At 45.7% G+C, this 26,200-nt stretch overlaps 1 long non-coding RNA gene across 1 annotated transcript; it reads left to right on the top strand.

Annotated features, from left to right (window-relative positions):
* Positions 1 to 8,905: 8,905 nt before the first annotated feature.
* On the top strand, positions 8,906 to 10,466 carry LOC310790913. Its single transcript, XR_014553405.1, has 4 exons — positions 8,906 to 8,966; positions 9,443 to 9,507; positions 9,880 to 10,039; positions 10,162 to 10,466. It is a non-coding gene; the product is annotated as an uncharacterized lncRNA (long non-coding RNA).
* Positions 10,467 to 26,200: the final 15,734 nt, after the last annotated feature.

Below are 26,200 nucleotides of genomic sequence, written 5' to 3'. Positions count from 1 at the left end.
ACACACACACACACACACACACACACACACACACACACACACACACACACACACACACACACACACACACACACACACACACACACACACACACACACAGGGGCTGATCGAACGGAAAGGAAATTTAAAGTGGGGTGGGTCATCTCAGGACAAGGTTCCATTATGTTCTGCACAGCTCAGTCACCAGAATAAGATGTCGGCATTGTACGTTTCTGGAATCCAAGGAAATGTAAAATACCAACAAAATACGTTGCACGTTTCTAAATATGTGAATATTAACGCTATATACATAGTCATAATAGTCTATTGACATGTATAATGTTAATATTCACGTTGACTGTCTACATCGCGGGTGGCTACAGGGGTGGGATTGGCAAACCTGTAGCGTCCCCATCTCACAAACAAGAGAGCACCAGTTCAACCTGAGTGAGGCATGAACCCCAAACCAAACCATAACCCTAACCTTAATGTGTACATTTTGTACATCACATGTACGGAAGGGGGGGATATAGTAATATAATAATGTAACGTATTACTTGTGAGTACTAAGCCCGAGTAAAGTAATTGTATTTCCCCCCCCCCGATTTTTTATCCCAAACTCCACACAGAATGGCCCTTTTGACGACCCCACCCGGGCGGTGGGCACTCGAGGACATGCGGACGGGCACGCATTCCTTCAGCGCTCACAGCGTCCCAGGTGAGAATCGAACCCAGGACCTTCTAGCTGTGAGGCGACAGCTCTACCACTGAGCCACCGTGCCCCCCATTGTATTACTTCTTAAAGTAATAAGTAACTAATAACACTTCCTGAGCAACTTGCCCAACACTGATCGTGATGCAGCATCGGCAGTTGTCCCCGTTTCCCACTCACACACTCACTCACGCTCACCGGACCGACCGTGAAGGCTGTTTGCAGTTTGTGAAGGGAGGGGAACACAGCGAGCAGGTCGCTGTGCTGTATGCTCTCTGCAGGCCTGTTCAGCTTGACTCAGTCCGCCTGCTGATTGGAGCCGATAAACATCTGAGTTGCATTTCCTGTGGCTTTGCGGAGGCTGCTTCTTAATCTCTCTGTTGGCTCTCCCTTCCCCGTTAAAGGAAAGCGGGCTAATTTAATCAGTATTTAACGATTGTCGTCCAAAACAACCAAGCCTCTAAAAACAAGGGCTTTATGGAGCGTTGATGATCAATAACAGCGACTTTATACGGCGGTGTAGAATGCTTGTTTTGAGCTAACCTCATGTGTCTGTGGGTAGAACATCAGCCAAGGAACTGGCACACAGTCTCTGTAAATTCAGTTCATACTGTAATTCATTAATATGGAGAAGCTTCTGAAAGTGTGTCCTATGCAACATCGAGGAGCAGAAGATCGCTGCCTTCTGGTTCTGGTTCCTGCTGTGATGATATTCCCATGGAGAATCCATAGATCATGAAGGATCCCTAAACTGACAAAAATTAGACCACGGACCCGCATTTGATCGGATTTTGTCCCACGGTCCCCCATATGATAATGATTGATGCTTTTTTTTAGACCGGAAACGCGTCAAGATACGGATGCAAGAAGTTGTCGGAATGCCGTTTCCTTGTGACTTGAAAACTCAGAGAGGAAAGACGGTGTCACCTCTCCTCCTCCCTCCTCACCTCCACTGTGTGCCTGTCTCCTCTCCACCTCTCCTCCTCCCTCCTCACCTCCACTGTGTGCCTGTCTCCTCTCCACCTCTCCTCCTCCCTCCTCACCTCCACTGTGTGCCTGTCTCCTCTCCACCTCCTCTCATCCCTCCTCACCTCCACTGTGTGCCTGTCTCCTCTCCACCTCTCCTCCTCCCTCCTCACCTCCACTGTGTGCCTGTCTCCTCTCCACCTCTCCTCCTCCCTCCTCACCTCCACTGTGTGCCTGTCTCCTCTCCACCTCCTCTCATCCCGAGGAGAGGCAGCTGCCTGATGAATAGTGATGAGCATATGGGACAAATATGCTTGTGTGGATCTGTGTGTGTGTCTGTGTGTGTGTCTGTGTGTGTGTGTGTGTGTGTGTGTGTGTCTGTGTGTGTGTGTGTGTGTGTGTGTGTGTGTGTGTGTGTGTGTGTGTGTGTGTGTGTGTGTGTGTGTGTGTGTGTGTGTGTGTGTGTGTGGTGTGTGTGTGCGTGTGTGTGTGTGTGTATGTATGTAGGTTAAAGTGAGGCCTGCATCCCTCCTTGTTCTCTGTCCCGGGTTGACAGTGCCGCATCCCTCTGGGAGGAGGACGCATCCTGATTCTGTCAACAGCACCGCATCTCCAGTACTCATGTACTGTAAGAGTAAAAAGTAGCCCGTTTAAAAGTACTCAAGTAAAAAGTACATTTGCGTTATATAAATGTTTTATATTTTAGTTATTTACCATAATAATGACGTTTCTTCACACATCCAGCACACGTTACAGCGTTACAGTCTTATTCTCGTCCCATACTGAACAGCTCGTTCCAATGCAGCCAGGGATGCTCAGTTTGGTGATTCTGTCCTTTGCCAGATGAGCTGGAGCCGCTAGCAGCAGCAATATCACAATCAGTCTATCTATTTTGCTTTGGCTATCAGCAGTGTCAAATGATTACATGATTACAATTTTGTGGACAGTCCAATTAAATTTGCATCTTGAGCGTGATTTAATTTAATTGGCCACTGCACTAATGAGCCACCAGTTTGGGCGCACTAAATGCGGACGTGATTCTGTTAGCGAGCAGTCCGAATGCTACTGTGCTGTTTTCATAGTGCGGTGTGCAGTGTTGGGGGTAACTCATTACAAAAGTAACATATTACATGTAATATATTACTTTTAGCAGTAACTCAGTAATATAACTTATTACTTATAGGATATATAGAGTAGTATAGAGTATAGAGTATAGAATATTATACCAGTTACTTTGTCAAGTAACTCAAGTTACAAATTGAGTTACATTTTTTTAAAATCAAAGCACATAAAAAAGATACAATAATTTCCTAATCAAACTATGTGTTTTTATGCAAATAACCACTATAGATGACAATAACAAAGGAAAATAATAATATTTCGATTTTGGATTGTTTACCCTGACTTCAAGGAGGTTGAAATAATGTTTCTGGATGGTTCCGGGGCGGCAATGTCATTCTGCTGCTGCTGCTATTTTGGTGAAAGTAATGCAAAAGTAGTGTAATAAGTAATGAGTTACTCTACACAGACAGTAATATTGTAAAGTAATATATTACATTTTGAAAGTAACTTGCCCAACAGTGGCGGTGTGCAAAACAAAAACTCACTGTACAATTTACAAATACTAAAGTAAATTAGAATATCTAAATTACTTGAGTAAGAGTAAAAGGATAGCATTATAAAAATACTTTAAAAGGACAAATTATCAAAAAACTACAGTTTTTTTTTCGTGAAGTACAATTGTACTTACTTGTATTTACACCTCTGAATACCAACATTTCTGGCCAATAAAGCTGATTCTGATTCTGAAGTTGAGATCGTAGATTTAAAATGCCATGTTTCAGAAACGTATTTTACCGACGTTTACATTGATATTGATGATGATATTACCAGTGTTAGGGGGTCATTACTCAAAAAGGTAATATATCACACATTACACATTACTTAAAAAGTAATGCTTTACTTTACCTAATTACTCCCTGGAGAAAGTAATCTGTTACACTACTTGTTACACTACTTATGCGTTACTCCGCAACATCGCCTAAGATGTGAAGTAATGTGCATATGTTCACCCTTCAAAAGATGTAGACTGCGTGCTGCAATCTACCCCCCGCATCTGCCTCGAACTCCTATGAAAGTTGGTGCTACAATGGATCGACCGGAGGGACGACTGCCTCTGATTGGCCTGAACCAGCCAATCGTCACGCCTCATGCCTAAACTAACCAATTGTCGATCCTCCCCGTTCCTCCAGCCCATCCTTCTAGCAATCAACGGCTTTTAACATTCAGGCGTTGTGCATGAAAAAGCACTGTACGTTCCCGATCCTGTCGATAATTGAAGAACTTACAGCCCAAACACACCAGACACCTACATGTATCCTATGCTGAAGCAACGCTGAAGCAACATTGAACCAATGCTGAAGCGACGCAGCGCGGAGGCAGTTTCATTTTGACGTTGTCACGCCGTGCTGAAGCCATGCTGCACGCATGCTGCAGCGATAGTTTCAGCATCTGGTCTATTTTTCACGCGAACCGTGACTCCTTGCTCCACGCTGCTCGATGCTTCCGTGAAGCGCTGCTTCTGAGATGCTTTCGGTCTGAACCAAGCGTTATGTCATGCAAGTAATGACATAGTAGTGTTTGATTTAGTAACTGTGATGTAATCACTGGATTTAGGAACAGTAATGCCTTACACTACTCGTTACAGACAAATGTAATGTGATTACAGTAATGCGTTACTTTGTAATGCGTTACCACCCCCCCCACCCACCCCCCAACACTGCTGGCGACTGGGTTGAACGGAGGCAGAGGGGAGAGAGAGAGCGAGAGGGGGAGCGACGGAGCAAGAGAGAGAGGGAGAGCGAGAGGGAGAGAAAGAGAGAGAGAGCGAAAGAGATTGAGAGAGAGAGAAAGAGAGAGAGCGAGAGAGAGAGAGAGAGCGAGAGAGTGAGAGCAAGAGAGAGTGAGAGAGAGAGCGAGAGAAAGAGAGAGAGCGAGAGAGAGAGAGAAAGTGAGAGAGAGACAAAGAGAGAGAGGGAGAGAGAGAGAGTGAGAAAGAGAGAGAGAGAGAGAGAGAGAGAGGGGCAGTGAGAGAGAGAGAGTGAGCGAGAGAGAAAGAGAGCAAGATAGAGAGAGTGAGAGAGAAAGAGAGAGAGAGAGCAAGAGAGAGAGAGCGAGAGAAAGAGAGAGAGAAAAAGAGAGAGAGAGAGAGAGAGAGAGAGAGAGGGAGATATGGAGCGATCTGGAGGAGATAAATTGGAACAAAATTAGATGGCGGAGGCTGACATCCGCAGCAACTTCTCTGCCATTAAAAAAACACACACACACACACACACACACACACACACACACACACACACACACACACACACACACACACACACACAGTCCGTTATCAACCTCGGGGAGACATTTTCCACGGGCTGCGCTCTTGCGGTTTTCGATAAACAGTGCAGCAGCATTCCACTGGTAAACAGAGTGCTGCTGCGCGACTCGTTTAGGTCCAAACACTCCACTTTTGAGGATAACACTGCCTTATAAAGTCGTGTCTGCGAGCCGATGTCGCTGTGCACATCTCAAAGTGCTGCTAGTGAGAGGCTTGTGCATACAGTACAGTGTGCAACACAAATACACCTGGGAGAGTGCGGCAGCGTAAACGAATCAGCTGGAGTGTAGCCTATCTGTGTGTTACGTACACTCCCTGCAAGCCAGACTCATACTGGATTTAAGCACATGGCTCCAATATCGTTATTAGCCAGTCGGAGAAAAGGGTTTTGTATCAACAGCACCACGTGACATCAACAGCATCACATGACATGAGCATGGTCCAAAGATCTCCAACTGAGAGGCTCTTTGTTTAGGATCCTAAACCCGCCGGATTAGAAGCCAATCCACGAAGCCTCCATATGGACGTGTTGATCATCGCGGGCGTGCTTGACTTAGCAGACTCCAGACTAAAATCAAATGCCTCAATTAAATGGTTTACCTTACTGCTTCCTCCCTGGGCCTCTCCCTCCTCTGAGGCTGCAGCACGGAGACAGTCCTACCTTTGTTTCTCTGCTTTATTTGCATGCGTTTGGGACGTCCCTCCATTGTTAAAGCCCTGCTGCATTAGGGCACCTTCTGTCGAAGCACTGACTGTGACTAAAGCTTAATTTATACTTAATTTATACTATAGAAAGTGTCGCTCAGCACATGGTCGCAGACGAAAAATAAAGTGTCGCTCATGTTGCTGCATTTATGCTTCTCTCCGCGGCGCAATGGTCACGTGACGCTAGAGACAGAGGGAGGCAGAGAACTAGTGCAGTGCAGACAGGCAAGAGAGGGAATGCTGTCAGTGAACCCACGTCGGAGGCAATATGTAACTGCAGCCGCATATAACGACACACAACCACACAATCACCTCCTCTCTCTCTGGGAAGTTGGTCACGATGTTCTTTGTGATTTTCACGAAGTCATACATCAAGGACATGCTGATAAAAATACCGGGGACACGCTCATTAATTTCATTTCAGCGAAAACTAAAACAAGGAAGTCGCGCGTGCCCGTCTATATGCGCGACATTATGTGACGTAGTCAGCGACACTAGACATTTCACCAGGTAGCAGACGCTGCTCGCAGACACTTGAAAGTGTCGACTCAAGTCCTCATTTCTGTCGGCGACCGTTTCAAAAGTGTCGGCAGACGAAGCATAAATTGGGCTTTATGCAGCTAGTGAGTAAAAACCTCACTCCCTGAGACCTCAAGAGACACGATGCTGGAGGTTCTGCCCTCTATCGTTGCAACGGCCTAAAAACTGCGCTTAGTGCCAGGCACAGCGCAGATTAGTGGGCGTGGACCAGCGCACTCGATATTTTGGTGTTCTCTTGGTGTCGGCGTTACACGCGGCCTGAAGCATTATAACCACGCCTTTTAAGCGGAAGATTATGCACTACCTGCTCATTGGAGACGTGCAGTAAACGAATCACAAGCTTCTCTTTTAAGCTCCAATTCCACAGAGCGATCCAGTCCTGCAGAAAAGCCGACCAAAGCGCCCCTCCCTGTTTCATCCCGTCTGTCTCCATATATAATATTCCATATTATTATTATTCTCAAACCAATCTGACTGCAGTTTAAATACTGTCAGCATGTAAATACGCTACACTATAGCAAGATCAAAGTGAAAAGAATGTTCTAAACGCATTGGCTAGAAAAATATAGCCTATCTTTTTTCCATCGGTCTTTGTGCCTGTCTGATGCGCGAGAGAGATGGAGAGAGAGAGAGATAGAGACGGCGAGAGAGGGAGAGAGAGAGACGCACGAGAGAGGGAGAGAGAGAGAGATGGGGAGAGAGTGTGAGATCGGCAGAGGAGAGCTGTGCGAGAGAGGGAGAGAGAGAGAGAGAGAGAGAGAGAGAGGGGGAGATCGGCAGAGGAGAGCTGTGCGTAAATACGCACAGTAATATCGCACTGAATAAGTCCTGCTTTTGAAAAGCGCTAAATTAACGCCAGGGGGGAAGATATCGTTAGGCCGGTATTTAAGGCCCGAAACGCCCATTCTGGCCTATTCTGGCACTGCGCCACGCCTCTTCAGCGTAAAGCGCATTTCGGGGCCTAAAACCATGTTGCTATCTTCCCGAGGCAGGCGCAAGGCACGTTTTTTTGCGTTTAACGCCAGTTTTTGCGCCTAAGGCCACTGGGAAGATAGGGCCCTCTGAGCTCGATTCCCAGCGGCGAGGGACTACACAATGTGGGTTACATTTATAAATGGACCCACTGTACCTCTAACATCTAACATTATGCAAGTGACATCCATAGACCATAACCTCACACATTGGTTTTTGGCTTTGAAGCTTAGTGTGGCCGTCGCCATCTTGGGAGACATTCTCGTTGCGAGACGACACGAGACCAGGGGTTTTTCGGAGCCGCAGCTCTGCCTGCTATTGGTCCGTGATCGGCAACATGCATGCTCTGTCAATCACACCCGCCCCCGTACAGTTGTTATGAAAAGTGAAATTAGCTATACAGACCAATACTGTGTTTTGAAGCAGGCTGTAAACATGCTTAATCCTGTTGTAAAGACAGGCATTTTAACATGGGGGGTGAATGTGAAAGTGGCCATTCGAGGCGCTACAGCTTTCAGTATCACTGACAATTCCCTCCCCTGCCAAAGCCCAAGCTTGCCGCCTCGTTACTTCTTGATACAGTGTTGTACGTATGTTTTCTTCATAACGCTTCTAAAGCTGCACTAGACAAGATGTAAAATGTAAAAATAATATGATGTAATAAGATGTAAAATGTAAAAATACATCATTATTTTTTTTACCCCCCCCCCATTATTTTTTTTATCCCATTTTTATCCCCCATTAGTGCTAATTTTTATTTATTTATCCTGGCTGCTGCTCCACCCTCTGCCGATCTGGGGAGAGCCGAAACTGGCTCCATATTTTCTCCGAGACATGGGAGTAGCCAGCCGCTTCTTTTCACCTGACAGGGGGAAGCTTCACCGGTAGGACATAGCACGTGGGAGGTTCACGCTATTCCAACGAGTTCCCCTCCCTCCGAACAGGCGCCCCTAACGACCAGAGGAGGCACCACATCAGCAACCAGGATATTGCATGTTTTGGTGTGGGGTTCCTATATGAAGGAAACCCCCAGTGGGCACGGGGAGAACATGCAAACAGAAAGGCCCCTTTGACGACCCCACCTGGACGGTGGGCACTCGAGGACATGCGGACGGGCACACACTCCTTCAGCGCTCACAGCGTCCCAGCTGGGAATCGAATACACATACACATACACATACACATACACATACACATACACATACACACACATATATATATATATATATATATATATATATACATATACTGTATATACAGTACTGTGTATATATAGATACAGTATATATACACACAGTATATATATATACTGTATACATATACTGTATACATGTGTCTGTGTGTGTGTGTGTGTGTGTTTGCATATATATTGCGTGTGTGTGTATACACTTTCATAATTTGATATTTTCTTATTTTTTTAAATCTTTTGTGGACTGACTCAGGGCTCTCGGTTGAGATTAGATCAACATAGTTTGTTTCCACATAGTCCTATATACATTATGAAATCCAATGACAGTGTATGTTCCAAAAAATACTACGCACACATCGAGGAAATGAACCCAAAAAGAGATGAATTAATACCCACCCATAAACCAAGCCAGTCTCGCCTATATAAAGATGGGTGGACTTAAAACTAAACTGTCAGAAGCCAAGATCCACATCTAGATCTAACGCTCTTAACAGCCTTTTACCGTCGAGTCTGGAAAGGTAAATAGAAAATATTCCAACATCATTTCTTAATTCAATGTAATGGTTTTGTTGTCATGTTGTTCTAGTTCAGTATGTTTTTCTGAGACTGGAACTGCATTGAAATGTGTCATGTTATAGTTCAGTATGTTTTTCTGAGACTGGAACTGCATTGAAATGTGTCATGTTGTTATAGTTCAGTATGTTTCTCTGAGACTGGAACTGCATTGAAATGTGTCATGTTGTTCTAGTTCAGTATGTTTTTCTGAGACTGGAACTGCATTGAAATGTGTCATGTTGTTCTAGTTCAGTATGTTTTTTCTGAGACTGGAACTGAAACATTGAAATGTGTCATGTTGTTCTAGTTCAGTATGTTTTTTCTGAGACTGGAACTGAAACATTGAAATGTGTCATGTTGTTCTAGTTCAGTATGTTTTTTCTGAGACTGGAACTGAAACATTGAAATGTGTGTGATTTAGTTTGCTTCTTGTTGTCAGGATGAAGTGTGCCGTAGCCGTCGTTGCGCTGATGCTGCTCGTCCTCATGGTTGATCCTGGGGAATGTGAGTAAAGTTCAGTGTGACTATATCACATGTATAAAGTGAAATGTACGCTATGGAACGATCAAGTGATTCAGTGGATGACATATAAAGTAAGGGCTGCATTGTATATTGTGCAACAAACTAACTTTTGTTTACTTGCATTTATTCATATATACCAGTCTAAGTTTAATTGAGTCCTGGCAGCAGTCTGATTATCACTGTGTTGCATGTCAAACAAACCCTTTAACACAACATGCAAAATACAGAGAGGGCTTCATTAACACACCAATTCAAATAATTAAAATTACAAAATGGAGGAATCGGAACATTCTTATAATACTGATTTTCTGTAAACATAATAATAATAAACATGTTTATCTCTGTTAAATTTAGGTGACCGAGGAGATGGCATTGGTGACTATGACGATGACTATGGTAACTCTGGTACCCCAACCCCTGCTCCCCCTCCTACCCCTGCACCAGGCTGTAACTGTGGATGTTGTGGCTATCCTCAGCAACAGCACGACAACCATGGCCAGATAGGAGTCCAGCAGTAAGTCCCTTCACAAACACAGCCACTGTCACATTGTGATGGCAGTGACTAGTCTTCTTTAAAGTAATATCTCAACTTTATCTTGTCAAATAAAACCTGCCATTCCTTTCCTTCTCCACCAGGAATGGAGGCGGATCCCAAGACCTCGATGTCAACGGCGGCCTGAATATGAGCTAAATCTTTCAGGGTGCGTCAAGGAGCCACTTTGATGCTTTCAGATAAACAGAATATAATTGCTCTTAATACTAGACATTCTTGCTCTACAATGCCAGTAACAAATTGACTAAATACCGTACTATAGTCTCATGTTTCTCATGCTATAATCATGTTTTATTGATTGATTGATTGATAACTTTATTGATTCAATAAGAGCAGAATTGTGCAAGACAATACAACAAAAATATTGATCAAAAGGAATAAAACACAATAAAGCCCAAGGGCTTGTTTCCATTGTGGTCCTTTGTATGGGACAAGTGGAGTGAATATGTGTGCAGGTATGAGCGCGTGTGTGCGCGGGCAACAAACACAAACAATGAAAACATTTTACAACACAACCATTTGATTACCGGTAAAGCCCTCCTTTAAGTGACTGAGGTTGACAGTCTGTATATATGTAAAATATGTGAACTGTTACTGGTGGCACAATCTCAACAATTAATGCAAACAAGCTACACCGAGTGGAAACGTGCATTAAATGCCCATATATCTTATTCTTCCTCTCTGAGGTGGATATGGAAAATTGTAATTCTGGCCTACTGCTGTCTTTGACTCAAGCTGTCTTCCTGCATGCATAACTACATCATGGCCTGGCTTGCTTTACAGCAATTAGTTTGATTAAGAAGGACATGGAAATATGAGCCGTCTGCACTATATCAGTAGAGATGTGTCCACAGGGGGAGAGATGGCCTAAAACCACTAAATGGCTACTTAGTGGGTTGCCAGATATTTACAGTGGGAGAATACTTTCAATCATCCAGAGTGCCGGACGTGACAGGATGGCTCCTGCTGAAGAGGCAACCTCAGGATGTGGTGAAGTAGTTACGATCCACCGTTCAAGCACTTATCGCACTTGTGGGGCAGACTGAACTGTGACACTATAGCCTAAGGCCATGGCCACACTGATCCGTGGTGTCTGTCCGTGTGCGTTCATTTCTCTGTTCACTTCCATTCATTTTCAATGACAGCTGTCCGACTGTTCGTGGAGCATTCAGAAGCGTACGTATCCAGAAAATTTGCATACGTTTTGATGGACAGAAAGTTGAAGAGGGATGAACTTTTTCTGGATGGACGTATCGGATGGTCGGATAGTCACTGTCCGTTTAGCCAATCAGAGTCGAGGTCTCGAGAGGATGCGTTCCGAGATTCGTTTCAACTTTTCAAAGAAGATGGCGGCCGAGGCGGTGAAGGAGGCTATAATTAATGCTGTGTACACCATCCCGCTCTTGTACAACGTGATAGACAGTGTCACCATCTGATTTCACCATCTAATCTGGTCATTCGGTGGCATTTTATTGCCACATAAGTAACGTAGCGCACAGAGCTAATAGCTAGCTGACGCCAGCTTTCTTCTTCTCTCGGTTTATAGGCGGGTCGCTGACACCTTCAAGGTGCTTACCGCCACCTGCTGTACAAGTAGGTTACTTGTACATGCAACGGACATAAATCTATCCGTCTATCCGTTCTGTCCATTTTCTGACGGATCAGTGTGGCCAAGGCCTAAGGGGCAACACATTGTTCAATACGGCAAAATTATTTTGGGAGTTTTGGAGATATAGGAGAGTGGCCCCTTTGAGAAGTGGTTTCTCAACGTGGGGTCTGAGAACCACCAGGGGTCCGCAACAAATTAGCAAATTGATTAATTGTTCAACGTCACCGTTATTTAATTTACAGGAAATTAACAGAATTAGAAAATGTAGATGACTGTTTTGATGGTATTTTTCTCTGTTATCACTCTACAATACAGACAGTCATGGAATTCTGGACAAAATTGTATCTAACAATCCAAATATTCATAGATTTGGGCCTGAGATACAAAATCTCATCAAATGCGGGTCCATGGCGCTAAGTTAGTGATCCTGATATGAAAAAGGTTTAGAATCACTGACTACTACTTCTGTCTATATGGAGTTTCTTTCCCCCCAATCATTTTGCAATGCATATTGTAACTAATTAGATTGTTTTTAAACATTCACTTATTTTTCGGCATCATCATAATATACATATACATATACATATACATATACATATACATATACATACATACATACATACATACATTCATACATACATAGGCTACATACATACATACATACATACATACATATATATATAAAAAGGGACTATGTGGGCTCTGTTTGTTTAAATTTTTGTCCCACATTGTGATGTCACTGATGATGTCATCATCATCAGTGATATCACATCAGTGATAATCGTATGCGAGCCCTCACAGCCTATGAATCGAGCGAGATTTCTAGTATATTAAAATTCAGATAGTTGCGGTCCCCCGGCTTCTGTGTTATCATAATTATTTTGGCTCTCGTTTGTCTAGGTTTTAAAGCTAAACTCCAACTACGTCTAACACAATCAAAAGGCCCGCGACCAGCGTTTTGGGCTAATCATTAGCACCAATATGGTCATGGCTAACAGTGAAGCCTTTTGGCCCTTAGCCTTTGGCTCTCCTCCTCTGCGGGGCTCGGCGTATCCAGGCGGCTGCTGTGTTGGGCCGATTATTCCTCAATGTGCAGAGGGACGAAAATGCTAAGGTCCACAGACAAACGGCTATACTGTACCTACAGGTGAAACTTCTACTGGGTTCAATTCAATGTCAAACAGTCTTATCAGCAGTTCATGGTTTTGGTCTGCAATGTCTCTTCAGAATCCAACATTCAATCCTGACAACGCATGGTCAAGTTGGTCCACATTAACAAACATTTCGCCATGCGTTCCTCACAGAGCTTCAGCTGCTCCCGTCGGACCGGCCTCGGTAAGGGCCGCCCTCTAGCCAGCTACAGTAGGACAGCCAATCAAAAAGCCCAAACGCATGACATGCTTTAACACCCTCACACCATTTACTCAAAAGGGCAGCTATGACTGACAGTTAACTCATTGAGTGCCAGCCACTTTTGGAGAACGGATGCTCCCAGTGCCAGAGTTTTCAGAGCGTTTTCAGTGATTTCTCGAGGCCCACAGAATATTGTGTGATATTACTATGTAAACACCGAACACGCACAAGAACGAGCTGGCTCTATTGTATCATCAGCAAAAAAAAGTTTATTGATACCATTTTCCGTTCTTTAGTTATGAGCCGGAGAAGATAGGTTGTTTTCAGCGTTTTCAGGCTTTTCAAATTATTAGCTGAGATAATCCGCCTTTTGTGAAATGCAGCATTTCAAGCACATTCACTGAGTCTGAAGATAATATTTTCTGATGTAGTGCCGTAGTTGTTGTGTGATGCCCTGCGTGCACCACCCCCCTCCCCCCCTCCCCCCGTAAACTCCTCCCCACACTGCACACAGCCTCACGCAACCATTATATTTTCGGAGTGCTGCGTTTGTGTGCTGCTGTCGGCTCTCAGCGCCACAGCAGGGAAGAGCCAACCCGGATTGCTGAATGGTTTGGCGTCAGGGGCTGCTTTCCTGGCTGCTAATCGGGTGGAGAAACTATACAGACAGACAGACAGACAGACAGGGACAGAGGGGCTCAGTTGTGAGCGCGGATTGACTCCTGTTCGGAGCCAATGTCAGCTCCCGCGACAGAGCAAATGGCTCTGGGAGCATGCATCGGTTTGTCTTTGATCCACGGCTTTTAGGCTGTTTCTCGGACCTGTCTCTAATCTGGACTGCACCGAGCAAGCACTGTCGCCACCTAATGAGTCCGTAAAATAGGTTATACACCTCCAATAGCTACTATAGTTGTACAGGAGCTGCGGAAGGCTTTGATCGACGTCCCACCGTCAAAAAACGCATTGGACGTCGAAGGACGTCCGTGGCATTCTACGTCACTATTTAATTGGACGTCGAAGGACGTCCATGGCATTCAATGAGTTAAACTAACCAATAAATGCTCATGACTAACCAATGGCCAGTAGACTCTACTGCACAGACTCAAACAAGCAAGATGGCAGCTTGCTGAAACAAGATGTTTTGGCTTCATTTTTGCAGAGCGGAAGCGGAGACGCGTCCATATATTATTATGCGTAACACAGCGCTGAGGTGAAAACGCTCGACTCAGCTCCATGCAGAGAAAGTCTGACCAAACCAGACTTTCTGTCATGGACTCTCTCGCTCTGTGGAAGTTGTTTTTCTTACTGGATACATGTCTTCTTCTGAAGGAGAACACTGATATCTGCAACTATGCTGACTGTGTGCAGAGGAACCTGCACCGCAGGCACTGACTCCAACAACACCGCTATTGTCCTTTAAGATGAGTCAGTGCTTTAAGCTAAATGATACGTGACATGTCGTGACATGGCATTCTCTCTCCCTCTCAATATGCTGCTGGGTCTTTTGGTCAGTCCACACTTGACAATCCGATCCAGGGGAGGTCTACCTCTCTCTGCCCCCTCCCCCCTCTCTCTCTCTTTCTTTCTCCTCTCTCTCTCTCTCTCCAGGGAGTGAGGAAAACTAGTAAACTACCAGGCTGAAGAGGCTCTTTGACAGCAACCGCAGCCACTACTTTTCACATCGAGCGTCCTAATTAGTGCCTTGAAGTCGATGCAGATCCTGATGGGCCATATGCAGGGCTGAATATTCATGCAGGCAGGCAGGCAGGCAGGCAGGCAGGGGGCGAGCGGCCTGTCCCTGCTCTGCTCTGCTCCGGCCTAAACGCTCACTTTCCTCTGCCCTCATTATTCTGACGTGCTGACAAATTAAGAGCAACAAGGCAAAGGAGGAGAGAGCAAAGTCAGTCTCTGGCCAAAACTTCCTGAGACTGGAGAAGGAGCGGGACAACACAATGGAGGTGGGAATGAGAAGCACAAAGTGACATCATACTGCACCAACAACACGGTCTGCACCAACACAGTCTGCATCAGCACAGTCTGCACCAACACAGTCTGCACCAACAACACAGTCTGCATCAACACAGTCTGCACCAACACAGTCTGCACCAACAGTCTGCATCAACACAGTCTGCATCAACACAGTCTGCACTAACACAGTCTGCACCAACAACACAGTCTGCACCAACACAGTCTGCATCAACACAGTCTGCACCAACACAGTCTGCACCAACAACACAGTCTGCATCAACACAGTCTGCACCAACAACACAGTCTGCATCAACACAGTCTGCACCAACAACACAGTCTGCACCAACACAGTCTGCACTAACACAGTCTGCACCAACACAGTCTGCACCAACAACACAGTCTGCATCAACACAGTCTGCATCAACACAGTCTGCACCAACACAGTCTGCACCAACACAGTCTGCACTAACACAGTCTGCACCAACACAGTTTGCACCAACAACACAGTCTGCATCAACACAGTCTGCATCAACACAGTCTGCACCAACACAGTCTGCACTAACACAGTCTGCACCAACACAGTCTGCACCAACAACACAGTCTGCATCAACACAGTCTGCACCAACACAGTCTGCACTAACACAGTCTGCATCAACACAGTCTGCACTAACACAGTCTGCATCAACACAGTCTGCACTAACACAGTACACACGTGTGAAATTCTTGAGCTGTGTTGTGTTCAGTTACATATCGTCATCATCATCATCAACATCATCGTCAGTAAACATCAGTCATGCTTGTTATGCATCTTATTGGCACGTCAACATCAGAACATCCTCATCAATATTACAAATCTGTTGTGCATATTGCATGTATAGTGCTGTTGCCCATAAATAGAATATTGCATATTGCCCAGGGGTTTGAGAGTCATTATTGGGTGGTTTTATTTATTATTTAGGAGTCTGGTTGCATGGGCGGTGGCATGGGCAGTCCCCGACAACCTTCAAAGAGACCCCAGAAGGGAGTCGACCCCTTTATACCCCTTAACATCAGTGGAAGGGGAACTATTTTTCGATTAGTATTTTTTCCCCTGTCTTTATTTTTTGTTTTTGCTCCAAGTGAAATGTTTTATGGTCACTCACGATTCAGTAGGTCACGGGTTGGCTTAGTTCCAGCCTTAAAACTCGTTATATAAGGTTTTTCTGAAATGTCTATGGAGAAAATGAATGGGAACCTCACTTCCGGGGCAAGAGATGTCACATGACTGTTGAGCTCTATTGCCTCTACATTATGTCTGTCTTTATCAGTGGGGATGAAATCTACATCCTTCATCCTCACAATTTTTTTTTTACAACAAACAACCGCACGACTTCATGACAGACAGGCCCTTTGCTACTCGCAACGCAAAAGTGCCTCATTGAATAAGACGCGGCGGTAGGCACTTTCTCACTCACTAACTGTGGGAACGTTTGTTGGCGTCAACAGAACAGTGATGTCACCACAAGTCATGCACAGGCGGTATACTGTAGCTAACGAGCCGGGGACAAAAATAATGTGATGAGCACCTCCACTGGAGCAATGTCCTTCAGCACTCTGCTCCGCTCAGGCTTCAACACCTCGCTCGCCTGGAACACCTCCAACACCTGCCAAGGTCAGGAGAGCGCTGTCATTCACCGGGGTGTATGTGTATGTGTGTGTGTGTGTGTGTGTGTGTGTGTGTGTCTGTGTGTGTGTGTGTGTGTGTGTGTGTGTGTCTGTGTGTGTGTGTGTGTGTGTGTATGTGTGTGTGTGTGTGTCTGTGTGTGTGTGTGTGTGTGTGTGTGTGTGTGTGTGTGTGTGTGTGTGTGAGAGAGAGTGCATGTGTGTGAGAGAGAGAGTGCATGTGTGTGTGTGTGTGTGTCTGTGGGTGTGTGTGTCTGTGTGTGTGTGTGTGTGTGTGTGTGTGTGTCTGTGTGTGAGAGAGAGAGAGAGAGTGCATGTGTGAGAGAGAGAAAGTGCATGTGTGTGTGTGCGTGTGTGTCTGTGTGTGTGAGAGAGAAAGAGTGCATGTGTGTGTGAGCGAGAGAGTGCATGTGTGAGAGAGTGCATGTGTGTGTGTGTGTGTGTGTGTGTGTGTGTGTGTGTATGTGTGTGTGTGTGTGCGTGCGTGTGTGTATACAGTGCACTTCCATACCATAGTGTAGGGCCTATGTACTGTTAGGTATGTATGTGTCTGACATTATGTGCAGATACAGGCATGTGCCCGGGCATGTCTTACAGTATTTGTGTTTTAGTTGCCATGGTAACATGTGCAACATACAGTAACAACAGCAACATACATATTAGCCCAGCCCTGTTATAGTGTGTTGTGTGTGTTATAGTGTGCTGTGTGTGTTATTGTGTGTGGGTGTTGTGTTATACTATAACACTATCATAACAGTTATAGTGTGTTGTGTGTGTTATAGTGTGTTGTGTGTGGGTGTTGTGTTATACTATAACACTATCATAACAGTTATAGTGTGTTGTGTGTGGGTGTATAGTGTGTTGTGTGTGGGTGGGTGTTGTGTCTGTAGTGTGTGGGTGTTACAGTGTGTGGGTGTGGGTGTTATAGTGTGCTGTGGGTGTGGGTGTTGTGTCTGGTATAGTGTGTTGTGTGTGGGTGTTGTTATAGTGTGTTGTGGTGGGTGTTGTGTCTGTAGTGTGTTGTGTGTGGGTGTTATAGTGTGTGGGTGTGGGTGTTATAGTGTGCTGTGGGTGTGGGTGTTGTGTCTGGTATAGTGTGTTGTGTGTGGGTGTTGTTATAGTGTGTTGTGGTGGGTGTTGTGTCTGTAGTGTGTTGTGTGTGGGTGTTATAGTGTGTTGTGTGTGGGTGTTATAGTGTGTGGGTGTGGGTGTTATAGTGTGCTGTGGGTGTGGGTGTTGTGTCTGGTATAGTGTGTTGTGTGTGGGTGTTGTTATAGTGTGTTGTGGTGGGTGTTGTGTCTGTAGTGTGTTGTGTGTGGGTGTTATAGTGTGTTGTGTGTGTTATAGTGTGTTGTGTGTGGGGGTTGTGCAGCCCCATCGTCAGAATAAAACGTCAGCATTGTCCCTTTCTGGAATCCACAGATATGTAATACAGTATAATTATGGACATTTCTGAATCAAAATATGTTGCATATCACACTTCTAGATAATGCGTGAATATTAACGTTATGCACCTCAGACTCTATATGACATGTATAGCGTTAATATTCACGTTCATGATGGCCCCCCCCGTCTTTTAAGCAAGGTCGAACAGCGAGGTTTTCAAATCGTTGCGTTTAAAATGTACGATTAAATTGTAGACGTAAAATGCCTCGGAAATGTTCATATTTTACATTTCCGTGGATTCCTGAAACATACAATGCAGGCATTGTATTCTGGCGATAGTTGCCCTCCACTGCCCTCAATGTAGATGTGCAGTCTGTGCCAGTAGAGGCCCTCCAGTGCCAACTTGCCATGAAAACACCAAAGAAGAAGAAGAAGTATAGAGTCCCCTCCAGTGCTGGTGCTGCTGCGCTCCCTACTGAGGAGATGGCTGCTCTCTGACAGCCTCTCCTGGCGTCGGCACGCGCTCTCCTCTCTCCGGCAGCCCTAAACTCTCCACTGCCCTCTGAAGAGACTGTGAGGAGACAGTGGTTTGGCAGCGAATAATCAATTATTTCATGTCCGCCGGCCCACTCTCTCCCTCTCCCTCTCTCTCTCTCTAGTGATGATGATGCTCCAGGGTCTCCGGGTGAGGTTTAAGGAGCGCCCTCCCCCCTCTCCTCCCCCCTCTCCTCTCTCACTTCTTTTTCTGTTTTCTTCCGACTCCCTCTCTCTTTAATTGCCACTCATCCATTTCCACTCCACCGCACTGAGTGCCACTATAGACTAGACAATGAATAGAGGGGAGTTATGTGTTTGTTTGTGTGTGTGTGTGTGTGTGTGTGTGTGTGTGTGTGTGTGTGTGTGTGTGTGCACGTGCGTGTGTGCATGGCTGTAGCCAGGGTTTGAGAAATAGGCCTACAGAGGTCATTTTAGCGTGGCGTGGGTGGGGGGTCCAGGCCAGGGGGGGGGGGGGGGGGGATCCCAGTTTGAAAGCTACAGACATCATATTAGATTAATATCCTATTTACTGTGCTGTTGCTTTACAATGATACAAAAAATAAATGTCTCCCCACATAATACAGTATATATTCTGCATACAGGTCACATATGGCAGAATACTGCTCAATTAAATACAATGGCCCATCTACACAAACATCACTTACAGGGGAGTTACTTACCCATTCACTGCAATAGAACTGTCCCCAAAGTCTAGCCCCAATGCTAAATTTGAACGTTGTGGTGAGTTATGTCTCTTCCTTCTATATGGGCACACAGAGAGGAAGCAAACTGTTGCATTTCTGATCAACTATGTCATATTATCATGTTATTTATGAGGGCTTTAAAACATCAATGACAGATGAATAGATCTGGCGGCCGGGGCTATTTTTCTTTAAAAAAATAAATAAAGACAAAATAACAAAAATACCGAGGTCATGACCTCCGTGTCCTCAATGGTAGTTACGGGCATGTGTGTGCGTGTGTGTGCCTTGCTTATTTAGTGTGCTCACATGTGCAGAGCTCCTGGTTTGCAGTGAGTAATGCAGTTGTCCAGCCCTCCGTCTCGTATCTGCTCTTCATCCCTTTCTCCATCAATTTAAATGGCTTTATTGGCGTAACGTTCAGGATCAAACATGTTGCCAAAGCAAAGAGTCACGTATGACATCATAACACATCAAAAACACCCCCACCCCTTCCCTCATAGCACACATGCCTACTCCACCACCACCACCCCCACCCTGCTTTGTGTGTGTCTGTGTGTGTGTGTGTCTGTGTGTGTGTGTGTGTGTGTGTGTGTGGGTGTGTAGGTGTGTGTGTGTGTGTGTGTGTGTGTGTGTTTCTTTTGAATAATCTGATTGGATAATGAGAGGAAATTAGACGTTGTGCTTTAGAGATAGACGGGGATAATAAGAACCAGGAAGCAGAGCTTAGTTTAACTATGTCTATAGGATGCACAGGGATTACTGCTCTAATGAAAGAGGGTCACTTTGTGGTGAAACTCGGCTGTTTCCTGACAACTATCGACGCAAACCTGCTGAAATGCTGCAAGAAACCAAATTCAATGCCGGAATTATAGTTTAACTCAGCTACGTTTTACTTTTATGCACAACAAAATGCACTCACCAATATTCAAATATTTACAAACTATAAAATAAAACCAGTGACCAATAAATTGGAGGAACAGTAACGTTCTGGGAGATTATTTTTGCCTGCAGAAATAACTACAATACATCATCATTTATTTATTTGAGCAATTCCATTGCTCTTTGGGCCGTTTGAAGCCCAATTTGGGCCGTTTGAAGCCAGATTTGGGCCGTTTATAAGCCCAATTTGGGCCATTTGAAGCCCAATTTGGGCCGAGTCCAATTTCACAATGAGATGCACCCACTTTAACCCTGAAGTGTAATTATTACTTCAGACTAACTAATAAAGTAATAAAACTAGTAAACCAGTAGGTGGCGCCTGGCCTGCTGTTCAGTGAGTGGCCTGACTGCGGGCACCAAAAAAAATAAAAAAATAAAATTTGCAGGCCAGGCCAGGCCAGGCCACCGGGCATTTGCCCGACGTGCCCGATTATGCAGTCCACGCCTGGGTCCATAAGAATCCAGCTAGGCGAGTCACGTGTCGCCCCTAACCTCATCAAGGTAGGCTAGGAACGGGTCCCAGATTGCGCTGTTGGAATGTGTATTTTGGGCGACTGAACGGGAGTAGCAGTGAGGGCTCTACCGCAGTTTGCACGTCAGATCGAAAATAAAGCCATGTACATTTTAATATCGGCAATATGCCAAATGGCCTAAACTCTCAAAGATGTTGGCCTATCCCTTTAACCAATAGAATCAGAATCACATCAGCATTGAGTGGGTGTTAAAATGATCCCTCTGCGCCTCTCAGCCATATTGCCTGTAGGCGCATCATCTGTGTCCAGTTGACAGTAACCAATCCCCATTAGACACCTACCTACTTTCAAAGCGGTTAGTGCTTAATTGGAAACTGGTGCAAACACACAGGGCCAATGTGCTGGTCTTACTCTAATATAATAAGTGCACTATGCTTGCATACACAACATAGGCCTAATCTAATTCTTGCCCCTTACTTTGATTATTCGAATAATTCAATTGAGCTGTTTACCTCATAGAGGAAGAATGTTGCTTTAATATTCACAATTCCATGCAGTCTTGCATAGAGCGGTTATTGATTGGTCGCGTATACCTCCCATTGTCTTCACTTTCCAGCCCTGCTGTCATGGAATGCAGTTATATGGGTCCCCATGGTATTTCTATTGTTACCTCCTACACGATGCAGCCATCGCTGAGACTGAAGGCATGTGGAGGCTGGATGTAAACAATGGCAGCAGCTGAAAGAAATAACATAATAACGTGATCTCCCTCTACGTACTTACCTTGACAGACAACTCCTTCAGCCAATCAGCATGGCCAGATCCAATCCAAATCCGCTCGGAAAGAATGGCGAAAACATATTTTCCTCTCTATTAACCTTAATGTTACTGCTCGTTGCTTTGGGAGCTGCCATACTGTTTGCCCAGTGGTGTCCCTGATTGGCCGGTTACAGTACGTAGTCAATTACGAGGCAGGTCCCTGATTGGCCCTTTTGGCACGTTTCATTTCTGGAAACCGCTGTGGGTGGGCTGGAGGCCAGACTGATCCGCAGATCTTTTTTTTAATTTGTACTTTTTTAACTCCTGATATCTGATGAACAGACTTACTTGCATATAATGGCTCAGGTGTCCAAACAATCAGCAAATACTGTAAATTTGGCTGTAATTTAGATCTGAATCGCAAATGAATACAGTGACAGTAAGTGTCACCTGAAAGTAACATAATTAGATGAAGGCGCTTGCATAACCCATGTCTTCAATTAAAATTGTAATATATATCTGAATTGCACACGTAACTGCAGCCAGTGTCTCAGTGATCTTTGGTGAATGTACTGCAGGGATTTCTCCTGGGTGGTTATGATATCAATATATCCAATATGCAAAGGAACAGGAACAGGAACAGCTTCAATATTGACACTTCAGGACTGATGCCCACACAGTGGCTCTATTCTTAACCATGCAGTGTCATGTCTATTTCCGCTGTGCATTGCACCCAATCACAGTCGCAAACTTTTGGTTCCGACATTTACAGGAAAAGACATCCCGATGCAGCACATTCTCAGTCCCAACAAGTCAAACACTGACGCTTGATCACTTTCTGTCACTTTATAATGTAGGGGATCCCCCTCCCGGCGTGACCACCGACTCGGTCCGGTATAGCCATTTGCAGAGAGAGAGAGAGAGAGAGAGAGAGAGTGAGAGAGAGAGAGAGAGAGAGAGAGAGAGAGAGAGAGAGAGAGGGAGAGAGAGAGAGAGAGAGAGAGAGAGAGAGAGAGGGAGAGAGAGAGAGAGAGAGAAAGAGAAAGTTGGTTGGGTTTAGGCAACAAAAGCGGCAGTGGTGGCCCAACGGTTAGAGAAGCGAGCTTGTGACCGGAAGGTCGTCGGTTCAATCCCCGGGACCGGCAGGATAAATCTGGCTGGGGAACGTGAAAAGGCAGCGCTTGCCCATCCCTCATTAACACCACTGAGGTGCCCTTGAGCAAGGCCCTTAACCCCAACTGCTCCAGTGGAGCTGGTCAGTGGCCAGCAGATCAGACTGTGGTTGTACTGGTCAGCTTCCAGGTGTGAATGTGAACAGGGCGCTCCTGAAGAGAGCATTGCTCTCAGTGAGATTCCCCCTGTATAAATAAAGGTGTAAAAAAAAGAAGGGGGGAAAGGGCTACTTGGTTGGGGTTATGGTTTGGGTCGGGGTTCCAACCGTGACAAGAAAGTCACAAGTCAGGAACACTACAGATCTGCCAGTGCTAGTGCCAGGGGCGGACTGCATAATCGGGCACGTCAGGCAAATGCCCGGTGGCCTGGCCTGGCCTGCAATTTTTTTTTTTTTTTTTTTTTTTTTTGTGCCCGCAGTCAGGCCACTCACTGAACAGCAGGCCAGGTGCCGCCTACTGGTTTACTAGTGGTTTTATTACTTTATTCAGGGTTAAAGTGGGTGCATCTCATTGTAAAATTGGACTTGGCCCAAATTGGGCTTCAAACGGCCCAAATTGGGCTTCAAACGGCCCAAATCGGGCTTCAAACGGCCCAAATCTGGCTTTAAACGACCCAAATTGGGCTTCAAATGGCCCAAATCTGGCTTCAAATGGCCCAAACCTGGCTTCAAACGGCCCAAATCGGGCTTCAAACGGCCCAAATTGGGCTTCAAATGGCCCAAATCGGGCTTCAAACGGCCCAAATTGGGCTTCAAACGGCCCAAATTGAGCTTCAAATGGCCCAAATTTTGCGTCGCCGCCCTTCGGACGCCGGCACACGCGTCGGCCCATATCGGCCTGGCCTGCTTGGTATCTAATGCCCGGCCTGAATTATGATCCCAGTCCGCCCCTGGCTAGTGCCACTTTGGCCTACAGTATCAGACTGATGAGGACAGGTTGTTCAATGAGTTACAATATCTAATAACATTTTCTTAACTGAGACTGTGACATGCAACTGTATGTAACAACTAAATCCATAAATGTTAGTAATCCTGTAATATTGTATCATATTGTATTGTATTGTATTGCATCATATCACATAATATCATCTACTCTATGTTTGGTGCAAATATAGGCTACGAGGAAATGTACAATAATGTATAGCAGCAAAAGTCGTCTTCCTGGTCCCTATTTCTTAGTGATCACAGAGGAGAAACCTGCTCCACAGCCCGAGGTGCATTCCAGCTCACTGTCCTGTGCTGACATGACACCTGTCCAATATGGCAGTCTGTCTCTGCATAGTTCAGAGCTCTGTTTGTATGAGTGCGTGTGTGTGTGTGTGTGTGTGTGTGCGTGCGTGTGTGTGTGTGTGTGTGTGTGTGTGTGTGTGTGTGTGTGTGTGTGTGTGTGTGTGCGTGCGTGCGTGTGTGTGTGTGTGTGTGTGTGTGTGTGTGTGTGTGTGTGTGTGTGTGAGATCAGTGTGAGGTATAAGCCCAGCGGACTGCCTTGAATCGGCCTTAAACAATGATATCCTGTTCCTCACGTCCCTCTGGATGTCATCTCCTGTTCCTCACTCCCCTCTGGATGTCAACACATCCAGAGGGGAGTGGGAGGGAGGGGGGAGCCTTGGGGCACAGGAGCAAATCTAACCGGCTTCTGGGTTTCCCCCTAATCAGCCTCTGCCTGTCCATCACAAACCCCTCCCCTCGCCACCCCCCCCCCCCATGCTGCTGAGTCGGGGCCCATCCGGAGAACAGGTACAGCCGAAAAAAACCCGCTATCTCTAAATATACACAAATTAGCTGCGTTAGCGAGGCACGCTCCCGGGCATCATTTAATTGGGAGATAGCGAATGACATCCTCCTTCACTCCCCCGTCCCTGCATCGGCTGACAGTGTGTGAGGCAGAAGGACATACAGACGCAGGCGGAGGCAGATTTTTTGGAAGACACCTTGGCTGGAAACCCAACCGGCGTGCGTCACCCCCTTCTGGTTTCCTGTGCAATACGATATATTATATTATTGCTGTAGATGCTATTGTTATTTATTTATATATTGATATATTTAGCAGCATTCGTGCACGTCTGGTGTCAAGTCCCGAGACCGGAACAGTGCCACCTACTGCATGATGTTCCATCCCCACCACGCTCCATTCAGCCTTTCTACTTGCTGTAACTACCTCGAGAAGGCTGGCTTTACACGGTGAAACTTTCACGCAACTAGTTGCAGGTTGCAAGTTCCATGAAACCTAATTTCCATGCAACTTCACAGTGACACAAAACAATTACAAAACAATCAAGTCTCATGCAACACGGCAGTTTATTCCACAAATGTTAAGTGCTACATGAATGAATTTAGATCAGATTTAGCCTATGATGCATTCACCTCATAAATCATGACACACCGCTCTCCCCTACATGAGAGCATATAAGCTGCATTTAATCAGGGGGGCACGGTGGCGCAGTGGTAAGCGCTGTCGCCTCACAGCTAGAAGGTCCTGGGTTCGATTCCCACTTGGGACGCTAGGACTGCTGAAGGCGTGCCCATCCGCATGTCCTCGAGTGCCCACCGCCCGGGTCGAAAAGGGCCTTTCTGTGTGGAGTTTGCATGTTCTCCCCGTGACCCCTGGGGGTTTCCTGCATATAGGAACCCCTTCACCAAAACCTTGCAATATCCTGGTCGCTGAAGTGGTGCCTCCTCTGGGTTACGAGGGGAACTCGTTGGAATAGCGTGATCCTCCCACATGCTATGTCCTACCGGTGAAGCTTCCCCTGTCGGGTGAAAAGAAGCGGCTGGCTACTGCCCATGTCTCGGAGGAAGCATGGAGTCAGTTTCGGCTCTCCCCAGATTGGCAGAGGGTGGAGCAGCAACCATAAATAAATAAAAAATTAGCACTAACGGGGGATAAAAATGGGATAAAAAAAAAATCTGGAAATATATATAATAATAATAAAAAAGTATCATATCACTATCGATATCGGTGATTCTGGCCCTGTACTACTTGGTATCGGATCGAAGCCAAATGTTGTGGTTTCGCCGCCCATCTCTAATAGACAATGAATGTAGGCACACACAAAAATTGCCACGTGTAATCGGGTCTGGTCTGCAATTATCATGGTTCTGATAGTTAACACACACACGCGCACACACACACACACACACACACACACACACACACACACACACACACACACACACACACACACACACACACACACACACACACAACCTGTAATTTTGTCTGGCCAGAGTGTAGCCAACTGTCATGCCTTGATGAGCTAATTAAGAGGTAGTTAGTTGATTGGGAGCCACGGAGTTGAAGGCGAGCCAGATTGGGAGCTATACGGAGTTGAAGGCGAGCCAGATTGGGGGCTTGTGTGTGCGGTCTCTACATAGCTCCATTAGGAGTTCACGCTGCGCTGACTCGGCACAATGAGGACTGGGAAGAAGAAGCGGCCCTTTATACAGCGAGAGGACAAGCAACGTTAGAGGAGGTGGAGAATCCTCTTTCTCTCCATCCTCCCAGCCCTCCATCGCGCTCTCATTAGCCGTCCCTGGATCCCCTCATGTGTTTGACATGCT

This window comes from Poromitra crassiceps, assembly GCF_964638095.1.
Source record: "Poromitra crassiceps genome assembly, chromosome: 16".
In the NCBI taxonomy this organism is placed as follows: domain Eukaryota; kingdom Metazoa; phylum Chordata; class Actinopteri; order Beryciformes; family Melamphaidae; genus Poromitra; species Poromitra crassiceps.
The sequence above is the reverse complement of the archived record's forward strand: the minus strand, read 5'-3'. Positions and strand labels throughout refer to the sequence as shown.